Source organism: Dermacentor silvarum, chromosome 3, assembly GCF_013339745.2.
Source record: "Dermacentor silvarum isolate Dsil-2018 chromosome 3, BIME_Dsil_1.4, whole genome shotgun sequence".
In the NCBI taxonomy this organism is placed as follows: Eukaryota; Metazoa; Arthropoda; class Arachnida; order Ixodida; family Ixodidae; genus Dermacentor; species Dermacentor silvarum.
Genome location: NC_051156.1, coordinates 96,854,167 through 96,876,346, shown reverse-complemented (window position 1 = coordinate 96,876,346; position 22,180 = coordinate 96,854,167). Strand labels below are relative to the sequence as shown.

The 22,180-nt window shown below is 46.7% G+C and overlaps 1 long non-coding RNA gene across 1 annotated transcript; it reads right to left on the bottom strand.

Annotated features, from left to right (window-relative positions):
• Positions 1-5,091: 5,091 nt before the first annotated feature.
• On the bottom strand, positions 5,092-21,769 carry LOC125943900 (uncharacterized). Its single transcript, XR_007465978.1, has 3 exons — positions 21,670-21,769; positions 8,926-8,986; positions 5,092-5,412 (listed from the first exon to the last, which is right to left on the bottom strand). It is a non-coding gene; the product is annotated as an uncharacterized LOC125943900 (long non-coding RNA).
• Between the last annotated feature and the right edge of the window lie 411 nt (positions 21,770-22,180).

Here is a 22,180-nt window from a genome sequence, read left to right as displayed (position 1 = left end):
ACTGCAGGATGTCCGCGATAACTGTTGACAGGAATGTCCGGCCACGGTCTGTGAGAAGTTGTCGCGGAGCTCCATGTAATAAAATCACGTCGCGTAGAAGAAAATCGGCAACATCTGTGGCGCAGCTTGTAGGGAGCGCTCGGATGATGGCGTAGCTAAAGTCCCTATATAAGAAAAGTACCGCCATCTACTCTTTCCTCCGCCGCCTCCTCTCCTAAAGCGCTTGCTTTTTCTTTACTTTTTGCTTGCGAAAGCCAAGTCGACGGTGACGCACATAGAAAGTCCACGTTGAAGCTTTCAGGCCGGGCGCGCGCCGCCGCCACCACCGGCGACTGCGGCTGCGCAGAGGACTTTCAACGTGGCTCTGAGGCGGAAAAAAAGAAAATATAAAGAAGTGAGAAGCGCGCGCTATCATCGTCCGATAGGAGATACAGGATAACACAGGAGAGAGCGAAGCGGCATTTGTCAAAGGATGGCGGTACTTTTCTTATATAGGGACTTGAGGCGTAGCGCGTGGCGTAATCTGTGGCCACAGCGATCCACCTGTTCCCAGAGGTAGAAAGAGGAAAAGGACCGAGTACATCTAAACCAACCCGAAAGAATGGTTCCGCGGGAATGTCAATTGGCTGAAGGTACCCAGCAGGGAGCGTCGACGGTGTCTTGCGTCGCTGGCATTTCTCACACGCAGCTACGTGTGAGAGCGAGCAAGCCCTGGCCAAAAGAAGCGTCGGCGATCCGGTCGTAGGTACGTGACACACCGAGGTGACCGGCAGTGGGGAGGTCGTGAAGTTCGTGGAGAACAGCCGAGCGAAGGTGTTTAGGGATCACAAGGAGTAATGCTGGGCCGTCGGGGTGAACGTTGTGGCGGTAGAGTACGCTATCTTGAAGTGTGAATAAGCGAAGGGAGCTGTCGGCAAGTGACGATTCCAGGTGGTCAATGATGATACGCAAGGACGGGTCACGGCGCTGCTCGTCGGCGACATGGACCAGTGGAAAAACGGAGAGAACGCAGGCGTCGGTGTCAGTATCAGACGTAGAGGTCGGGTCTTGGACTGGGTAGCGAGAGAGGCAATCTGCGTCCTGGTGTTGGCGTCCCGACTTGTACGTCACTTTGTAGGGATATTCTTGTAGTCGGAGAGCCCAACGACCGAGCCTACCAGTAGGATCCTTGAGCGACGAAAGCCACCACAGCGCATGATGGTCTGTGATTACTGAGAAGGGCTTCCCAGGCGTCGACGTCAACGCCATTCTGGGCGGAGAATGTCCCAGGATCACGGAGACTAGGAACCGTAACGTACGTTGTGGTTGGTGCCGCAGGTGTAGGTGGCGACGAGGTGTTTCCATCGGAAGCCATGGCTGAGAAGACGACGGTGCGGCCGCTTCGGAGCTCCGTGGCGAGGACGGGGAACGTTCCACCTCCACCAGAATGTTACGCGAAGGATGAGTCAGTAAGACTACCAGCTATTTACAGGTTGTATTTACAACAGTGGTTCCAGCGCTCAGCGGTTAGATTCACACCGAGAGCCCAGCTCCTTCTTCCTCTTCTTTTCTCGAGTGATGGCGCCCGCGCGCCTTGTTCAAACAACCAAATACAACACGCGCGTAGCAATATAATGGCATTTGCGAATGTTAGCGCTGGCACCATTACATCTTTCCAGATTCAACGCAGCACCTCATACTTATTGTGGCCCCACAGTGCTCTGTGTTTTATTATTGCTGCATTCCGCTTCCCATTTTATTATTTCTATTATCATACTTATTGGCACCACGGCCCCTGGTGGTACAAGCCACCAAAAAACAACCGCACATAATCCCCAGACCAACGGACTAACCAAGCACCCTAATTAATAAGACCCTCGCAGACATGCTACGCATGTACTTAGACGTGGAACACAAGAACTGGGATCAGATTATGCCTTGCGTAACGTTCGCATACAGTACCGCACGACAAGAAACTACTGGAAGGACACCCTTCAGATTGGTCCACGGTCGCGAAGCCAACCGCGACGTTAGAATGCCATGCTGCCGCGTGAGTGTGACAACATACCTACCGATGTTGACGAATTTATTCAGCGCGCCGAAGAAGCCACACAGCTTGCCCGCGTACGGTTCTGCCATCAGCAAGACTAAGATGCGAAACGGTACGATCTTTGACACAGGTCCGTTCTCTACACTCCCGGCGATAAAGTATGGGTTTGATACCCATACGCAGTCGTGGACTTTCCCAAAAACTGCTAAGACGCTACTTTGGGCCGTACAGAGTGATCCGACGCCTGAGCGACGTGACCTACGAGGTCGTTCCTGACAGTGACAATAGCTCCAGTCGCCGCAAGCACTTACCCGAAGTGGTGCATGTGGTGCGGATGAAGCCGTATCTGCCGAACTAAGTTTCGTTTGTTCTTTTTGTGGTTTGTTGTAATGTTTTGCGTGCGTTACTCTTTGCCTTTGTACACCGCCCTCATACGCTTAAGTTTCGCATCAGGACGATGCTTCCTTCGGAGTGACGCACATGCCACACCTGTACTCCGTTGAAGAATAGGAGAATGCAGGTATGAATGAGCATTGTTATCAAGGCGCAGTGACGAAGAAATCGCCGTAGCGCCCTGTATTAAAAAGGCGACCTACTGCTGCCCCTCTAGATCAGTGATGTGCGACCTCTGTTTTTGATGTTGCGACAATATATATATATATATATATATATATATATATATACCACTGGAACCAATGCTTACGCATTATTTGACAAATCCCAAAGCGAGCTTTCTGGAGTAATTTCGTTGTTTTATATTACTACTGACCTCCCCAGTTCTCTAGTGTTGGCTAGCAAGTTACGGTTTCTTTTCAAGTTAAACTGACCATTCCGAATTGTACTTTTTTCATCTCTCTGTCTTTAAGCCGAATCGATTGTTTCATGCATCACAATGGTGTCAACGCATTTCGCAAGATTTCAGAAATAGTGGGAGAAGAAGCGTATATAGCCTCAGCGCAAAGGCAACGTTTAGACATGCCGTCTTTTCTACAGGAAGGAGACAACGAACTCAAGTGCCATCTTTTAAGCGTGTACGCACAGCCGAGGCTTGTCTCGTTCGCTCACTTTTGATCGCTTCGTTTCCTACTCCATGAGCCCCCTTTATTCTCTTGTATATCTAGTAGGAGTGTCTGGCATCATCGCTGGTATAATATTGACAAGTATACATGTTTATCTATCACCGGTGGCCGCTTTCCACCGGCTAGCAAATGTTAAACGTTATCGCTCGGCGCAGGACGCGCCTGTATCGGAAGTTTCTAGAACGTTGTCGATGCTTCTTTCCGTTGCCTGTTTTCACCGACGCTTATGTTATCTGATTGTGTGACCAACGCGAATTGTCTAGAACTTTCTGGAAGACACGCGGGCATCAGGGATTAATCTAGAACCTTCGATGACTCAGGTATAAAAGCCGACGCGTTTCGCCGCTGATCAGATTTTCGACGATCGCCGACAGTGTTCGCCGCTATCGTTATGTTTGAATTTACCTTGCTTTTGTGGGCACAGGTTCGCCCAATAAACAACCAGTTTCGTCGTACACAGTTTTACGACTGTTTTCTTCAGCGTCACCTCTACGTGACATCTGGTGGAGGTGCTGGGTACGGACTACCTCACCCCCTACGCCGAAACAAAAGCCTTGCCCAAAGGCAGTGCCGCCGAGGTAGCCCGTTTCTTCTTTGAGAACATCCTCCTGCGTCACGGTGCCCCAGAAGTCCTCATCACCGACAGAGGCACGGCCTTTACGGCAGAACTAACTCAAGCCATCCTGCGGTACAGCCAGACAAGCCATCGCCGCACCACCGCCTACCACCCGCAGACGAATGGCCTCACCGAGCGCCTAAATAAGACCATCGCCGACATGCTGGCAATGTACGTCGACGTCGAACACAAGACGTGGGATGCAATCCTTCCGTACGTGACCTTCGCATACAACACGGCCGTGCAAGAAACGACGCACATGGCGCCGTTCAACCTGGTCTACGGAAGGAACCCGGCAATGACGCTTGACGCCATGCTACCGGACGTCGCTGACGAAGAAAATCTCGACGTTGCCACTTATTTGCAGCGTGCCGAAGAAGGTCGACAGCTCGCCCGCCTGCGCATCAAGAACCAGCAGAGGACCGACAGCCGACACTACAATCTTCAACGACGCTACGTCGAGTACCAGCCCGGCGACCGTGTTTGGGTCTGGTCTCCGATTCGCCGACGAGGACTTAGCGAGAAACTGTTGCGTCGCTATTTCGGACCATATAAGATAATCCGACGTATTGGCGCACTGGACTATGAGGTCGTGCCAGACGGCATTTCGCAATCACAGCGGCGCCGGGCACGGCCTGAAGTCATCCATGTGGTGCGTCTTAAGCCTTTCTACGCCCGCTGACGAACTTATATTTTTTGTTGCTTTGTTAATTTTGTCCCTTTCTGTACGCGTGGTTTTGTTTTCGCTTTCGTGTTTGTAGCATCGGGACGATGCCTTTTAAGGGGAGGGTATTGACACGTATACATGTTTATCTATCACCGGTGGCCGCTTTCCGCCGGCTAACAAATGTTAAACGTTATCGCTCGGCGCAGGACGCGCCTGTATCGGAAGTTTCTAGAACGTTATCGATGCTTCTTTCCGTTGCCTGTTTTCACCGACGCTTATGTTATCTGATTGTGTGACCGACGTGAATTGTCTAGAACTTTCTGGAAGACACGCGGGCATCAGGGATTAATCTAGAACCTTCGATGACTCAGGTATAAAAGCCGACGCGTTTCGCCGCTGATCAGATTTTCGACGATCGCCGACTGTGTTCGCCGCTATCGTTGTGCTTTGAGTGTACCTTGTTTTTGTGGGCACAGGTTCGCCCAATAAACAACCAGTTTCGTCGTACACAGTTTTACGACTGTTTTCTTCAGCGTCACTACTACGTGACAATATCAACGGCTAAAAAAGTGGGGTATGTTACCTGAAAGGTCTCTGTTTTTAGTATTTTTTTTTTTGTCTGCACGCTCAATCGTCGGTGGGGTTCCAAGGGCGACGCTTTTATTATCAATAATTAATGAATGTCGAAGCTCCAGCTTGATTTCTTGTTAGAAAGTAGCTTTATTATTTGCGCAAACCCATGCAACAGTCAGCCGCAGCGGCCTCATATTCGACACTGAGATCTGGTGTTGCGCACTGCAAAATCTTTCAAAGTCTTGCGGGGTGGTCATGCTTTTATGACAAGACACGTTCTTTCAAACGTTCCACCTTCTTCCGTGAGGAAACTACCCGCAGAGGGACTTAAGGCATGCCTCACTGATGCGTGCCTCTTCAACGTTGGTCTGCTCGGCACGCTCAGCAGTCTCGGGATCAGCCCTAGCCTCGGCTTCACTGACGCTGCCGGCAGGCATGGCACCGCTCTCTAGAAAAAGAAGACAGGTGAAGAGCGGCACAAGTTCGCAAGACAAACCACAATAAGGCAGTTATAAAGCTGTTCTTGGCCGGATATCGTCATTATTATTTATCGTCCCTTTAGAGCTTCTTTTGCTGTATTAGATGTGGAGGGAGCTTGAATTTAAATAAAATCAACATTCATGATTACAGAAAAAAACATAAAAGAAATAACACATAAACATGTGCTTGTCGCAAGTGGTAAAGGGTGTGGGCATTGAAAGTATGACGGACCTTAAGCATGGTAGAGGTGCTTGTACAATGAATTATTTTTGCAAGTAGGCTCTCAGCAAATGGCTTCATTTTGGCGGATTGCCATCCTTAACTATCTGTTTTGGCAATTCGTTCCAATTCTATGTACCAATGTGGAAGAATGATCTATTAGATGCATTGATATGGCCATGTAAATGCTGCACTTTTAGTCTGTTAAACATATAAACTGTTAGTGAGAAGCACGGTGAGCAGGAACGAGAAGAATAAACGAAATATTGCTAGAATTTGTAAATAAAACATAGGCTCTTTTCCGGGAGTTCACAGAGACGATAGCCTAAGGTTAAGATATAGAGGGTGTAATAACGGTAAGAGTTGGCCGAAAAACATGGTGCCTGATGGCCTAACCGACAGTGCCTGTATCACCACAATCAGCCTATATTTATGCCCACTGCAGGACGAAGGCCTCTCCCTGTGATCTCTAATTACACCTGTCTTGCGCTAGCTGATTCCAACTTGCGCCTGCAAATTTCCTAACTTCATCAGCCCACCTACTTTTCTGCCGTCCTCGACTGCGTTTCCCTTCTCTTGGTATTCATTCTGTAACTCTAATGGGCCACCGGTTATCCATCCTACGCATTAAATGGCCTGCCCAGCTCCATTTTTTCATCTTAATGTCAAATAGAATATAGGCTATCCCCATTGGCTCTCTGATCCACACCACTCTCTTCATGTCTATTAACGTTAGGCATAACATTTACCGTTCCATCCCTCCTTGTGCGGTCCTTAACTTGTTCTAGAGCGTCTTTGTTATCTTTCAAGTTTCTGCCCCATATGTGAGCAGCGGTAGAATGCAATGATTGTACACTTTTCTTTTCTACGACACTGGTAAGCTCCCAATCAGGATTCGGCAATGCCTGCCGTATGCACTCCAACCTAATTTTATTCTTCTGTAAATTTCTTTCTCGTGATCAGGGTCCCCTGTGAGTAATTGACCTAGATAAACGTACTCCTTTACAGACTCTAGAGGCTGACTAGCAAACCTGAATTCTTTTTTCCTTGCCAAGCTATTGAACATTATCTGTGTCTTCTGCATATTAATCTGCAACCCCACTCTTACACTTTCTCAATTAAGGTCCTCATTCATTTCTTGTAATTCGTCCCCATTGTTGCCGAATAGGAGAATGTCATCAGCAAACCAAAGGTTGCTGAGATATACGCCGCTGATCCTCACTCCGGAGCCTTCCCGGTCTAAGAGCTTGAATACTTCTTCTAAGCATGCAGTGAATAGCATTGGAAAGATTGTGCCTCCTTTCCTGGCCCCTGTCTTGATAGGTAACTTCCTACTTTTCTTGTGGAGAACCAAGGTTGCTCTGCAATCCTTGTAGATATTTGCCAAGTTATTGTTACGTGATATTGTTATTCACGTACGCCTCCTGTACTCCTTGATGACGCAATGCCTCTATGACTGCTGGTGTCTCTACTGAATCAAATGCTTTTTTCATAATCTATGAAAGTCATATAGAGATCTTGATGGTACTCTGCAGATTTCTCTATTACCTGATTGATGACATGAATATGATCCATCGTAGATTATTCCTTACAGAAGCCAGCCTGTTATCTTGGTTGCCTGAAGTGAAGAGTTGCCCTGATTCTATTGGAAATTATCTTGGGAAATATTTTATACAATACTGAAAGCAAGCTAATGAGTCTATAATTCTTGCATTCTTTAACGTCTCCCTTATTATGTATGAGTATAATGTTGGCGTTCTTCCAGCTGTCAGGTACACTTGAAGTCGTAAGACATTGCGTATAAAGGGCCGCAAGCTTTTCAAGCACGATATATCGTCCATCTTTAATTAAATCGACTGTTATTCCATCTTCTCCATTGCCTTTTCCCCTGGTCATGTCTTTCAAGGCGCTTCTAACTTCATCATTACTTATAGAAGGAGCCTCTGTATCCTGTTCATTACCACTTCGAATGAAAGTAGCTTGGCTGCTCTGGGAACTGTACAGGTCAGTATATAATTCTTCGCAGCTTTTACTTTGTCAACGAAATTGCTGATGATATTAGCCTGCTTATCTTTCACTGCATACATTTTGCCTTGTCCTATGCCAAGTTTTCTTCTCACTGATGTCATGCTGTGTCCATATTTTACTGCTTCCTCAATCTTTTCTACGTTGTAATTTCGGACATCCCTTACTTTCTGCTTGTTGATCAGTTTCGGCAGTGCCTGCATATTGGTGATTTAGCGTGCGTAGAACAGGTATTTCACACTACCAAACTTGCCCCGAAAGAGGTAGAGCGCCGTAGAATACAGCAGAGAACAGAAAAGGGGACGCATGAATTGATCAGTTGGAACTGGGCACCGATAACAGGAAATCTCTCTGAAAGGACCCTCTCTTGGTCAGTGGACAAGAAATAGGCTGGCGACTGTAGCGATGGCGAGGATGTGAGCTGCTGGGGACGTCACCATGGGAACGTTAAAGGTGATCAAGGAATCATAATGATTCATAAAAGGCGTTTGGTAGCAGCGCACGTTGGAGGACGCTGAAGCTTCGCCTTTAAGAGTGGAACACGATAACATTCAAAGATCCCTGACTCCTTCTCACGCTTCGTGGCAACTGCAGCTTATGCGAACGTAATGTTTACCGGGAAATGCTGGTAGCGAACGCTGTGCACGATGCGAGCTTTCTGGTAGAAACGCGGCCTCTTGCATGGGCCGAACTCGGAGGTAGTGCACGGCCGCACCCAAAAAATTTAAAATTTTTATATTTCCGTTTCGTTTCTCCCTCTTAATATTTCAGTCTGTGAAGATTTACCTATAAAGGCATGCGCTGTCAGGGTTTTTTCATTACATTTGTTTTTGGGCTGTCATTCTCCAAATTCCGAGGAATTACTTTGCCAAGTATGTAAGACAAGGTATGAGCAAATCTACCAATAGAATGGTGTGACAATGTAGCCTGCATATACCGCATGTCATATAGCAAGGCGTAGTATATACATATACCTTAATATATAAGGCAATTTTCGCTCACGATACGTCGGCGCCGACCTCAGATTTTCTGCGACACGGGGTCCTTCACGCTATCGCGGTAAAATAATTTTCCGGCACCTTTCAAGCTCTCTTTTTCTAACTAAAATCTTTTATTGCAGTTCATTATTTCTATCAGGTGCACCTCAGGTATCGTAACACCTAGGGCACACTGTCAAGACTACTCGATGCCAGATTCAATGATGAGTTCTACTTATTTGAGAAGCAACATGACTCACCTGCCACAATAAGTCCAAAGATGGCCAGGCCCACAATCATCACTTTCAGCTGCATGTCTTTCTGGTATCGAAAAACTGGGAATTAGAAATGCAACGACAAATAAATTTCTCACGGCTACTTCACGCTCATCGTTTTGTATTATGTGAACCCTCCTGAGTTTCTTGTTTCCGCTGTAGCGTGATATTAGAGAGTTTTGACATAGTGTTTGCACCCCAATATATTAGCGTTATATTATGCGGTTTCAAAAGCCAAAACCACGATTTGGTTTAAGGCGCGCTCTAGCGGGGGACTCCGGAATAATTTAAAGCAACTGGGGTTCTTTAACGTGCACCTAAATCCAAGTACACGGTTGTTTTCGCATTTCGCCCACATTGAAATGCAGCCGCCGTGGCCAGAATTTGATCCCGCGACGTTGCGCTCAGCAGCCAAACACCATAGCCAATAAGCATACACTGTGGGTTCAACCCAACGTAGACGCATTACGTACGTAAAACCTAGCGTTCTCACTGTGCAGGCCCCTTACGTTAATAAGTATCCGCAGTTTATGCACGCTACGTCAATGCACACCCTTTGAGTAACTTACCGCAGCCAATGTCTACGTACGCTAAAAGATAGCGTTGTCGAACATGATGGCCACGCATAGCTCTCGCTTCAGCGTGTGTTCTCGCGATGGCTTTGCTCGCGGTATCGTTGATCACCGCATCTGTTGAAATGATCTTCCGCTTGTTCTGAGCTTTTGTTTCTTCCCTTCAAACTTACAAGTCGCCCGCGTTTACGATTCCCAAGCGCGGAACAAAGAGGTTTCAATAAAAACGCTTCCCGAATTGGCCATGCGTCAGTTTTACTAGGAAAAAAATAGTGTCAATGAAACTGCGTCGGAAGAGTGCACAATGTATATGCAGGCCGAATAAAAAAAACTGTTCCCATGTGATGAGTCGTTAGCTTAAACACTCAAACATGACGATATTCATTGGGTTGGTCATAGGGGTAAAATGAAATGCAATTGGCTGACTATGATTACTTCTTCCTTATACCTGAACTTCAGGATCTGTGAATCCTGTAAAGATTGAGATTTAAAAGCACGATGTCTCCAAGAAATTTACTTTTAATCGCATACAATGCACCTATTAACTGTAAATAAAACTTAACTGTATGTCGGGAATAGCCAAATAGTTAAAGCAAATATAACGGAAGTCACATTAAAATAATGACCAAGCCCCAACAGCCTGTTGACGATGTTTATGTATTTGTGCCAGCAGAAATTACTTCTTCATTTTATGCACTTATTTGAACATGGCAAGGATATTGTAGTAAAGACATGTTTTTTTACTTATTACCGCCAGAATCTATTCGTATTACTCATTCGAATCTATTCGAATTTTATTCGATTGGTTCGAAATGCACTTTCGTCTTAAGAAGCAGTCTAATGTATGCCCTGTTGCTTTCCTGGCCTGCTACATTGCGGGCGAAAACTTAAACTGTCTCAACGTCCACAATAATTATTTCATCATTACAACGATATAATTCATACCAGATGTAAGTTTAAAAAATGAAGTGTAGACGGTATATTTGCTTCTTACAGTAAATTTATTAATTGATATGACAGCCGTAGTCGCATTTCTTTTCCCTGAGAAGAGATACGGCAAGCCGCTCGAGTCAAACATAGAACCAAGGCTAGAGAAACAGACGGCACGGGAATCGTTTCTTTGGTATTATGCCTGTTTTTAAGTTGATTTCCAGTATGACAGCTTCCCACCAATAAGCCCGAAAGCAATTGCAGTGAGGTACACCAAAATTCAGAAGTGATGAACTTCTCACCTTCGAAATTACCACCTTTTTTCCTTCGAAAAGTTGTTTCCAGCAGTCCTATTCTCGGCAGAACTCAGAGTATCCTAGACTGCACTCGAGTTTTATACACAAACAGACTAGTGCACGTGCGGCTGAAAATTTTCGTGAGCTTACTTCCCGAGGATGCGGCTTGTTAGTTTTTTTTTATTTGCTTAGTGAGATGCATGCTCTATTGGAAGTGTGAAATAGGATCCATCATACTCGACCAAAAATATGCTGACACATTAAACGTCGGCCGTAATTACCTAACATGCTCGCATTATAAGATGCCCATTATCACAGCGATTTAACCGGCAGTTCCATGGTTCAGTCGTCTTTAGAACAACAACAGAGCCTGATGCCACATTATGGAACAATTTTTGATGCGATTAACATTAGTTGGCAATTCTGGCATTTTAAGCTATCTATTTACCTATCTCTATCTACCTATTTCTATCTACCTATCTATCTATCTATCTATCTATCTATCTATCTATCTATCTATCTATCTATCTATCTATCTATCTATCTATCTATCGACGAAGCCTCTCGTGCTCACATAGCAACCCTAGTTTTTTTCAAGCTATGGTGATGGTATGTTATCATGGTCGTGATGATATCGCGATCATTCCATCGTCCTCATTACAGCTTCGTCATCTGACTCTTGTCATGGCGTCCTCGTCGCGCCAACTACGTCTACCTAGTGGTCCAACTGCTCTAACAGCTTGCGCCACAATGTATGTGCTCGTGGTCCGGAGGCCAACGTAGTCGTTACATCGCCCTCATTCCAGCTATGTTATCCCACTCTCGTCATGCCACCGTCATCATACAGTCGTCATACACAGGTTCTCACACGATGATCGTGATGCATTTGTGGCCGTTCTAGTCGTCGTCACTTTAGCTTGACCACTCGACTCTCGTATTACCATTGTCCTCCCCCCTGTACTGTTATTGCGTCTTCGTCAGGCATTCATTTTTATACCGTCGTTACGGTGGCTAGGCAGGTAGGTGTGCCGACCGAGCGTAGTTCCCCACTTCCCCGCATCATGACGAAGAAGTGGCGCTGCGGACAGTATAATGGCTGAGCTGAGCTGCCCTGTGTAGACAAGCAGGGTGTTCGATAGTATCGCTGCCTCTGCTATAGCTTTGAAGTACGCGTTATACAATGCCGTTTTGAGTAGCGTTAGCAAAACCAGAATAGGGAATTTGTTACTGTCGTCTATTCAGAAGACACACAATGCTGAAATCAATTTTCTAGCTTGACGATTGGTCACATTTATTGGCATAAACGCGGCGCTCAGCCCATTGCAATAAATACGTAGATGCATTTTTTTTCATGCATAAAACAATACTGCAGTGGTTTTATATGGTATATGAAAACGTGTTTACGTGATATTTAGTAGGTTCTAATGTTTCATTTCCGAGAAATACAGCTATTGTGTTTATTGCTGCCTCAGTTACGGTTTTTAAATTGTTACGAGACAAATTGTGTTGGTAAGTGCACATGGTTCACTGTTTGGTTGCAATGAAATAAAGCAATACGTATGGGGCTAGATTCATGAATAAACATAAAATACAAGAAAGGCTCCCACAACTTGAGTCAGCAGACGCACCAACATAAACAGCCTAGCGCCAGCAAGGTCGCAATGTTGGTCCACTACATCGTAACATTAGTCACAGCACATGCCTCCGCTTCAGGTGATTCCTCTTCTCCCTGTTGTTTTCGCGCGCCCTGTTCTTGCCCTTGACAAGAAAGTAAAGGAGTGTAATTGAATAGAACTTCACAACATCTTTTGTGAGCTCTTTCTTGTGCCGCTCACAGCCAATCAAATTCGAAGGATTCAGCTGCAGAAAGGATGCAAAGTCGGCGATACTGTTCCTTCGATCGTAACTCATTTAAACTGAAACACAGCTTGAAGGCGTCTTCGAACGATGCTACCAGTTTTTTAGTGCTTCAGGAGGGAACAACAGCCCTGACCTACTTACTCATTCTGTTGAATTTAGTAATGCCCCTGAGCAATCAGAGCACTTGGTTCTTTGCTGGAACTTCCTTGCTATATAGCCTGCTATATAGAATATAAGCCTGGAGTCACTTTTCTTTTCCCTGTAGCAACGCAGCGGTGCTCGATGTCGCAGGCGCTGAGCACCTCATGTGCGGCTCGCAAATTTCCAATGTCGAGGAGCTCATCGACGTACGCTTTTCGGTGTACGGCTTGCTCGCCGATACTGAGCAAGCTACTCAGCAGCCCAAGGCGAACATTTGCGCTATCAGACATCTGAACATTCCCGCTGTCTTTCTCACAAATTTAGAGCCCGACTTGCAGTTCGGAGCTAAGCAGTAAATTCTCTTTGGTGGTCTTCTTTGGTCGATCAATGCCGCCGCTAATCGCGCCGTTCATTTTTCCTACCTGGAAGATTCCACGTCGCTTAGGAACTCGCAAACAGTACGAGAGACGCGGAGCTCTTCACCTTTGAAATTGACACGAACAGACGACATACAACTGTTGCAATACGAGCTTTATTATTTCTTTTTTTTGGTCACCGCCAGCCCCCTGTAGCAGAAGACGCGCGCTGTGGAACTGTTCTACTGACCGCAGCGCCAATTTTTCTCATGACGCGGAGAAGCGGTGAACTACGCTCCAGACGCGCCGGTCGGCACACCTACCCATCTAGCCTAAAGCCCTTATCTAGCCACCGTACCATCGTCGTGATATCGTCGTGGTCGTTACAAAGCCGTCATTCTAGCTTCCTCATCCGGCTCTCGTCATGCTGTCGGCGTCACAGATTCATCGTCATGCTTATGGCCGGGATGCCATTGTGGGATGACGTGTGGCTTATGGTCTCCCACATTCTTTATTACTCATCGTTCGAACGCAGACGAAATCACCGAACGCTCTGGCCCGGTCATTTCTTGTTCAATCTCTGGCTCTCGCGCGCGGCTCTAGGAGCTCCGTGCTTAAGCGTCACTTCGTTATCGTTGATTAAACGCTGATGGCTCGCCATAGCATACTGCTCATTCCATCGTCATCATTCCGAACTCGTCATTTTTTATGACTGTCGCCATGCAATCCTCATCACGCCTTCTACGCTGACACAGTGGCCTACGTTGTGGGCCACTAGGTATATGCTGATGGTCGTGATGACGTCCTAGTCGTTGCATCATTGTAATTCCAGCTTTGTCATCCGAATCTCATCACGCCTGCGTCGTCACGCCGGTGTCATCATACCGTCATCGTGCATTCGTTGTCACACCGTCATCGCGATGCAATTGTGGCCGTTTCACCGTCGTCAATCTATAGCTTCGTCATGCGACGTCGTCACGGCGCGATCGTTATCAACGCGTTGTTTCATAGAGTCGTGGTCACGCATTCGTGGTCCTACCGTCATCGTGATGCCATCGTGGTCGTTCCATCGTCCTCATTTCTGACTTCGTCATCTCACTTTAGTCATCCCATCGTCTTCACGTCGGCATCGTCACAGTGTCCTCGTTAACCTACGTATTCACGCCGCCTTCGCTGTTCCATCGACGCTATTCTGTCGTCATCGTTCTATCGTCGGCGCTCGAGTGATACCGGAGATATCGTCTCGAGTGATTCCGGAGATAGTTTATATCTTATATAGGCAATACAAAGAAAGTATCCGAATGTCTATTGCAGATGTTAAATAAATGTGATCTCAGGAATACCCTTATTCGCTGCATTGCTTGATAGCTAAACGCATTACCTTTGACGGAAATCGTGAGACGGGTTCTGCCGGATTTTTTATTGCGATAGCAATTATATGGACACTCAAAAGCAGATTTCTGCCTTCGGCGTCGCCGTCGCCGTTGCCGTCGCCGTCGCCGTCGCCGTGAGGTTCCGTATGACGTCAATGGAGATGAAAGCGTCGCCGCGCGCCGAACGCTGTATGTGCGAGTGAAAGGGCGCGAGGGGCGCGCGCTTTCACGGGGAGTGAACGCACGGCGGAGAACAAACGCGCGTTCTGCGCTGTGCTCCCTAAGGGCTGCAGAATTAAGCGTCTCTTTCCTCCTTTGCAATCACCATATATGTAGAGCAAACGCGCCTTCTTCCGACGCGCGAGAGGCCGCGGGGGAGGGGGGGAGGAGGAGGGAAGGGAGGCGACGTTTAACTGCGGCATACGGCGCTGAGCCGTGCTCCCTCAAGGGCTGCAGAAGATAGCGCCAACCTTTCCCTTTCCCTCAAGAACCACTTACCTATTTATATAAGATGCTCCGGCAACAGTCACCAACGCCGCACGCATTTTCAGCGAACGCGGGCAAAACGACGACGGCGTCGACAGCAGTCCTGCGTGTTGCCGGTGCTGCTGCATGTCCAAGTTTATACAGCTGATAAAGCTAATATCATTACTCTGTATAGCTCTCTACAAAGTGGCTATCGCAATTGATGCTTCGCCTTTTAGGTGAAACTGCGACAACTTTTTTATCCTGCTCCTTACTGATTGTGGGTCCCGCTGCATGACCACGGAGCATATTTCACCTAATCGATCACAGTCGCTCCAGTAATGTGAACCACCGTAATGATTTGCTGCCGCGGCGAATATTTCAAACTGCTTTTGCTACCTCGCTTTATTTGTTTATTTTTGCTTTATAATATAGCTGTCGACCCCGTACGTAACTAGAGTGTCGTGCCAAAATACTTTCAGCGCTCGAAAATGACAAATGTTAATATCTTTTATAGTTGTTACGCGTAACGTTAACGGTGCCATCGCTGTTCTCATGGTCCTTTACTTGTTCTCGAGCTTCTTTGTTAACTTCAAAGTTTTTTTTGCCTCATGTCAGCACCGTTAGAATACAAAGATTGTGCACTTTTCTTTTAAGCGACATTGGTTAGCTCCCAGTTAGTACTTTTTAATACCCGCCGTATGCACTTCACCCTATATTATTATTCTTTATTATTGCGATAGCAATTATATGGACACTCAAAAGCAGATTTCTGCCGTCGGCGTCGCCGTCGCCGTCGCCGTGAGGTTCCGTATGACGTCATTTGGAGATGAAATCGTCGCCGCGCGCCGAACGCTGTATGTGCGAGTGAAAGGGCGCGAGTGGCGCGTCTTTCACGGGGAGTGAACGCACGGCGGAGAACAAACGCGCGTTCTGCGCCGTGCTCGCTTAAGGGCTGCAGAAGTAGGCGTCTCTTTTCTCCTTTACATCCACCATGTATGTAGAGCAAACGCGCCTTCTTCATACGCGCGAGAGGCCGTGGGGGAGGGAAGGGAGGCGACGTTTAGCTGCGGCACCAAGTGCCTATTTATATCAGAGGCTCCGGCAACAGTCACCAACGCCGCACGCATTTTGAGCTAACGCGGGCAAAACGCCGATGGCGTCGACAACAGTTCTGCGTGTTGCCGATGCTGCTGCATGTCCAAGTTTATACAGCTGATAAAGCTAATATCATTACTCCGTAAAGCTCTCTACAAGTTTGCTATCGCAATTGATGCTTCGCCTTTCAGGTGAAACTGCGACATTTTTATTTATTTTAAATCAGAGTCCCCGGTGGCATATTAACCTACATAAGCCTACATCTACTATTACTCTGGATGCTGACTGGCGATCAATAACTTTTGATCCCTTGCCAGCCTATTGAACTATACCTTTGTCTTCTGCATATTAATCTTGATATCAATGTCATCGGCAAACCGAAGGCTGTGGAGATAGTCGCTGTTGATCCTCACTCCTAAATTTTCCCAGTCTACTAGCTTGCATACTACTTCTAAGCATGCAGTGCACAACATTGTGTATAAATATGTGAGAACAGCGGACACACAGCGACACCTACAAGAAGCACACCCCAGGTGCTGACTCACAACTGAAGGTTTATTGCAGTGGAGCCCCCTTTTTATTTTATATTGCTCCACCGCAATAAACCTTCAGTTGTTAGTCGGCGATTGAGGTGTGTTTCTTGTGCTGTGTGTCGTCGTTTTAGCATTGTTCTCACTTTTATTGCGATAGCAATTATATGGACACTCCAAAGCAGATTTCTGCCGTCGGCGTCGCCGTCGCCGTGAGGTTCCGTATGACGTCAATAGAGATGAAATCGTCGCCGCGCGCCGCCGAACGCTGTATGTGCGAGTGAAAGGGCGTGAGGGACGCGCGCTTTCACGGGGAGTGAACGCACGGCGAACAAACGCGCGTTCTGCGCCGTGCTCCCTTAAGGGCTGCAGAAGTGGGCGTCTCTTTCCTCCTTTACAATCACCTATATGTAGAGCAAATGGGCCTTCTTCCGACGCGTGAAAGGCCGTGGGGGGAGGGGGGGAGGGAAGGCAGGCGACGTTTGGCTGCGCACGAAGTGCCTATTTATATCAGAGGCTCCGGGAACAGTCACCAACGCCGCACGCATTTTGTGCGAACGCGGGCAAAACGCCGCCGGCGTCGACAACAGATCTGTGTGTTGCCGGTGCTGCTGCATGTCCAAGTTTATACAGCTGATAAAGCTACGATCATTACTCCGTATAGCTCTCTACAATTTGCTATCGCAATTGATGCTTCGCCTTTCAGGTGAAACTGCGACAACTTTTTTTAACACGAAAGTGTTTTATGCCGGGGTCCACCAAGACTTCACTGACGTATTTCCGTCACGGAAATACGTCATAGAACATAATACAAAGAAAGAAACCAGAAGAAAAAGTTCCACAAACATGCAAAATTTGGAAATCGAACCCACGACCTCTCGGTCCGCGACGATAGATCGCCGAGCGTTTAACCCATTGCGCCACAAACGCATTTGCAGAGAGCTACACAGACGCGCCTTATATATCTAACACTCCTCCGTGTACCCGCGCTCTTGCTCGGGGCGGTGCCGCCGCCTACGAGCAGAAAAGAGAAGTACTGCATTATGACACTAACGCGCACCGACAGTGAACGCTTCGGTGGTCTCAGCACTACGACGCCTCGATGCCAGCATTCGAAGGGACGCTGGCATCAAGAAGCACTACCAACGCCACTTAGGTGGCGTTCACCGTACTCAGCACAGCGGAGCGTGGCCTCCGCAATTAGCTCTGAAAATGTTTCTGAAGTTGATCGCGGAGGCTGCAATTACGACGCGCTGTACGCGCTGATTTGACTCGGTGACGATTCAGTTACGTGCTTTGTCTTGCGCGTTGTATTAGTGTGTCAGTTACGTGCTTCGTCTTTCGCGTTGTGCTAGCGTGTGCAGCGTAGTGCAGCTTCCATATGCACGACGGTTGCTCATGGTCATCGACGTTGGTAGTCGTGATGGAGGAGACGTGCCACCAGGCGTCAGCGTGGGTGCATCAACGCCTAAGGGCGCTTTAGCCACAAAACACCAATAGACATTATATATCAATGTGCAATAAACATTACACTACTTCTGTGAAGACACGTTTCACTTTCGTGTTCTATACCGATTCCTATATAAGAGGGATCAACCACATTTTTTTATAAACCACACTTAACCAACTGGCCCAGTGTTGCACATTTCTGCAGTGAATAGCATTAGAGAGATTGTTTCTCTTTGGGCGACCCCTTTTTGATATGTGATTTCTACTTTTCCTTGTGGAGAAGTGAGGTACCTCTGGAACCTTTGTAGATATTTCCAGAGATATTCACGTATTCCTCCTGCGATATTTGATTACCCAATGCCTGTATGACTGCAGGTATCTCTACTGAATCAAATACATTTTCACAATCCATGAAAGCCATATAGATAAATTAATTTTACTCGGGAGTTTTCTCATTAACCTGATTGATTATATTTATGGTATCCATTGTAGAATATCGGCTCATCCAGCCCGCCTGCTCTCTTGATTGATTGAGAAAAAGAGACAAGCTTTAACGATATTCTGGGGATGTTACCCTGGTTGTTCTCCTAACTTGCAACTCCAGGTACTGAGTTATGATTTGGTTCACTGAAGTCAAGTGTTGCCCTTACTCCAGTGGACATTATTTTGGTGAATAGTTTAAGCAGTACTGAAAGCACGCTAATGGGCCTAAATTCTCCAATGCACGAGCTTATACTTGTTTGTAAACGAGAAGTCAGGTGGCAAAAGTATGCAGTAATAAGACAGGAGAAGGTCCAGACCGTTTTGTTTGCGGATGAAAAAATACTTTTTGAAACACATCGCACCACACGAACTAGGCTGCGTGTGTGTTTCATACGATAAGCTTTGGTGTCTTTTGGAGATAGCTGATGAACTTGAGAAACCGGCTGAACTTCGTCATGTATTCTACAGGCACAAGTAATCCCTAAAAACAGACAGCGTTGCACGCAAACGCCATATATTGCTACGCCTTACACAGTTTTCTAAGCGTGTTGTTAAGACGGGCATGTGTGCTTAACAATTTGTGGCGCACCGCCAAAGGCGCGGCGATAGTCCGGGCGTTCCAAATACGCCGAGCCACCCGCAACCGTTGAAAAACGCACAGGAGACCGCACCCGCGACATGACGTTGACCTTTGAGCTCGCATTCGCGCCACGCATCCACTGCTCGCATGACGCGCGGATGTCAGCGTAGGCTCCATAGTTCTTTCCCCTTCAGCGAGCGGGACGGTGGATATTCGTGTATGCATTCCCTCTTTCTTCTCCTCGGGGAGGGAAATGCCGGCGGTATACAGTATGTGCGCGTGTGCGTGTCGGTGCCTCTGCTCTGCTGGGTCAGGGGTGGTTAGAAAATCCGTTGAACGGTCTTAAGTGTTTTAAGCGTTGACCACAAGCATGAAAAGCGCGGTCGTGTGATGAGCCTGAGAGAGAGCGTTCCAGACTCTCTAAAAAAGCCTCCGCCAAGGGACTTCAGCCATCAGCAGATTTGAGCACAAATTAGACGGTGTGTCGCTCTCTGTCAGGTAGCTTGTAGAGCTGACTTCTCCATAAAGATATAATTAAAAGTTACTAGTTACTCCTTACGCGGATCGTCTCGCGTCTCTAGCTGTGACTCTCCATGATGGTCAAGCTCCATACCACCAAGTCCACACTACCTCCCCGGTCTGTGGGTACCGGTTTTTAACAGCGTCATTAAAACTTCTTCACACGTACACTATCTTTGTCCGGGGATAATATTCCGGAGCCTCAACACTGCGACAAGCTTATACGCGCGTATACATCTACCCAAAATTTCGAGATTGTTGTACCCGGTGCTGTAGTGAAAGATGCTTTTTAATGACATAGCGTGAAGGAAACTTATCGAATCAGATTGTTGTCCCCGATCCATGACCACTCCAGCATCACAATATGACTGGCATTATATCTTTTGTTTGCTTCTTGTGTAAAATATATCGTTCTTTTTCTTTCACAAATGAGAACTCCATTACGCTCATGTTCGATAGATACTGTATGTTCTCTCTGACATTCAGTACCACATTTTGTTGCCTATTGCTTGTCTCACGTCAGGATACGTTGAGCAAAAACACGCTGAATACATGCTTCCCTCACATTAGTGATGATTTTGTGTGCATTGCGGTGTAGCTTGCCTCAGTCGGCGCAGGCAGCGCAAATAGGCGTGCTCAACATTGCTGCAAGAATTATGGCAACTGATTCTACGTATAGCGTTGATGCACGCTTTCACAGCGAGCAAACCTACTTCATTGAAGGCCTCTCGACGCGATGCTCTGATAACGTGTGCTTCTCGCAAATAGAGCAATGGTGCAATTGGACCCCGATTTTTCGCCACTTCATTACACCTGTGACGGGAAGATGAAAGGGAACAGAGTGCCCTCGCTGCAGCCGCACAGCCGGATGCGTCGAACAGTCTGGTCACGCGTTTAATTGGGCTAACGACACCGTTCTTATATGCGCTTCAGAGCTCATGTAATATTAGTATTATTATTTGATTTGAAAACAGATCTAGACTTGAGAGAAAAGGGAACGCGAGGAGCAAGCTGGCGCATGTAACAACAGCAGAACAAACGCAATGTATAATAAGCTTTCTTATACGCGTGACCTGGCGGTGCAATAGATAAGGTTGTCGAGCGGGGGCGCACAGCTGGCTGTCATTGGCTATTGTCTGACATAAGTGTAGAAACTGTCGCTGAAGAATTTTACGAAAGAAATGAATGAGTCAATACGTGGAATCGAACCCGGCACCGCAATGTGCCTAGTTGGAGATGCTACTTCTACGCCGCTGGAGGAGATTGAATCAGTGTTTTTCCAATTGTTATATATAGTAAGCCTAAAAGTTGTTCCGGACTTCGCCGCATCATTTTTGTTTATTTCGGCGTTTCGAAGGCCGATTCTTGTCCGCTTTCCGTGTATTGTGTACTGGCGTTTTGTGCTATAACGTATTTCACGCCTGGAGCCGCTTCCAAACGCCTCTTTCGGTAGAAAGGCAAGGCTTAGGCCGCGCTAACGCTGATTACCGTCGGGGTGCGCTACTGATCGTAGATTTTCCCATTTGTGTCCGCATAATTGCTCCTAACACTTTTGATAACAGGAAGATATGCGGGTATTATAGGCGCCTCTGTATTCACTTCGCGGTGTTGGACTGCTCGAAGAGGTTGACTGCACTTGCTTAACAAATTAAAATGCGTGATCGACAAATTTACAGCACTTTACTAATAAACTTTTTAAATGTTGTTCCGTTTCGTCTATTTATTTCATCGCCTATTTAATTATCGACGCTGAAAAATAGGTCGAACACCAATGCATTTCTTTTCCGCACTTTGGGAAAGCAAAATTACAAACTTGCGGCATCCTTAAAATTCGTTCGAAGTGAATGTGACTTGTGAACCTATGGCCCAAACTAATATAAATTATTGAATAGTTACCAAAATCCTGCTTTAATATGCATTTTGATTTCTTGTGCAAATTATGTCCACGTTTTAGACAATTCCATTCCAAAAAGTAAGCTTGTGCTATATGCCACAGGCGATTAAAAAATATCACCCACAAAAGACACCCTGTACAATTTTAGCGAATTGAAGGTTTGAGAAGTGGTGAACGTCTCACCTACGGAATAGCTGACGCTCCGTTGTTTCCAGCGGGTCCTCTGTCTAGAAGTGGTCAGTAAAATGTAGATCGAACTCGCGTTTTATACCTGCCCGAACTACGGCACATGCGGCTTAAAATTCGTGTGACCTCTTTGCCATAGAATACAGCTTGTCAGCATTTGATCTGTTACAGCAAATGAAGGTTATTTGTGAAGTTTGGACTTGCATTCATCATGTTTCCTTTGTAGCACGGTGAGACACGAAGTAGCAGCCGTGATTGAGTTATGCAAATGCACTGCAGTGTGTACACGGCGCAGAACTGGCACCTGACAGTCGGGTCTATGTCTAATAGCATAAATGTATCGGTCGACAAGTAAGCAAAGTAACCCTTGATAAGAAGAGTTGAATGTCACTTCAATTTGGGCCGCGTCGCATGTCTCCAACCTTACTGTCTAGTGATTTGAGATGAGTCTGCAAACAACTCGCAAAAACAGTGATAAATAGTCATACGTTTTGAAACCTTTGTGACT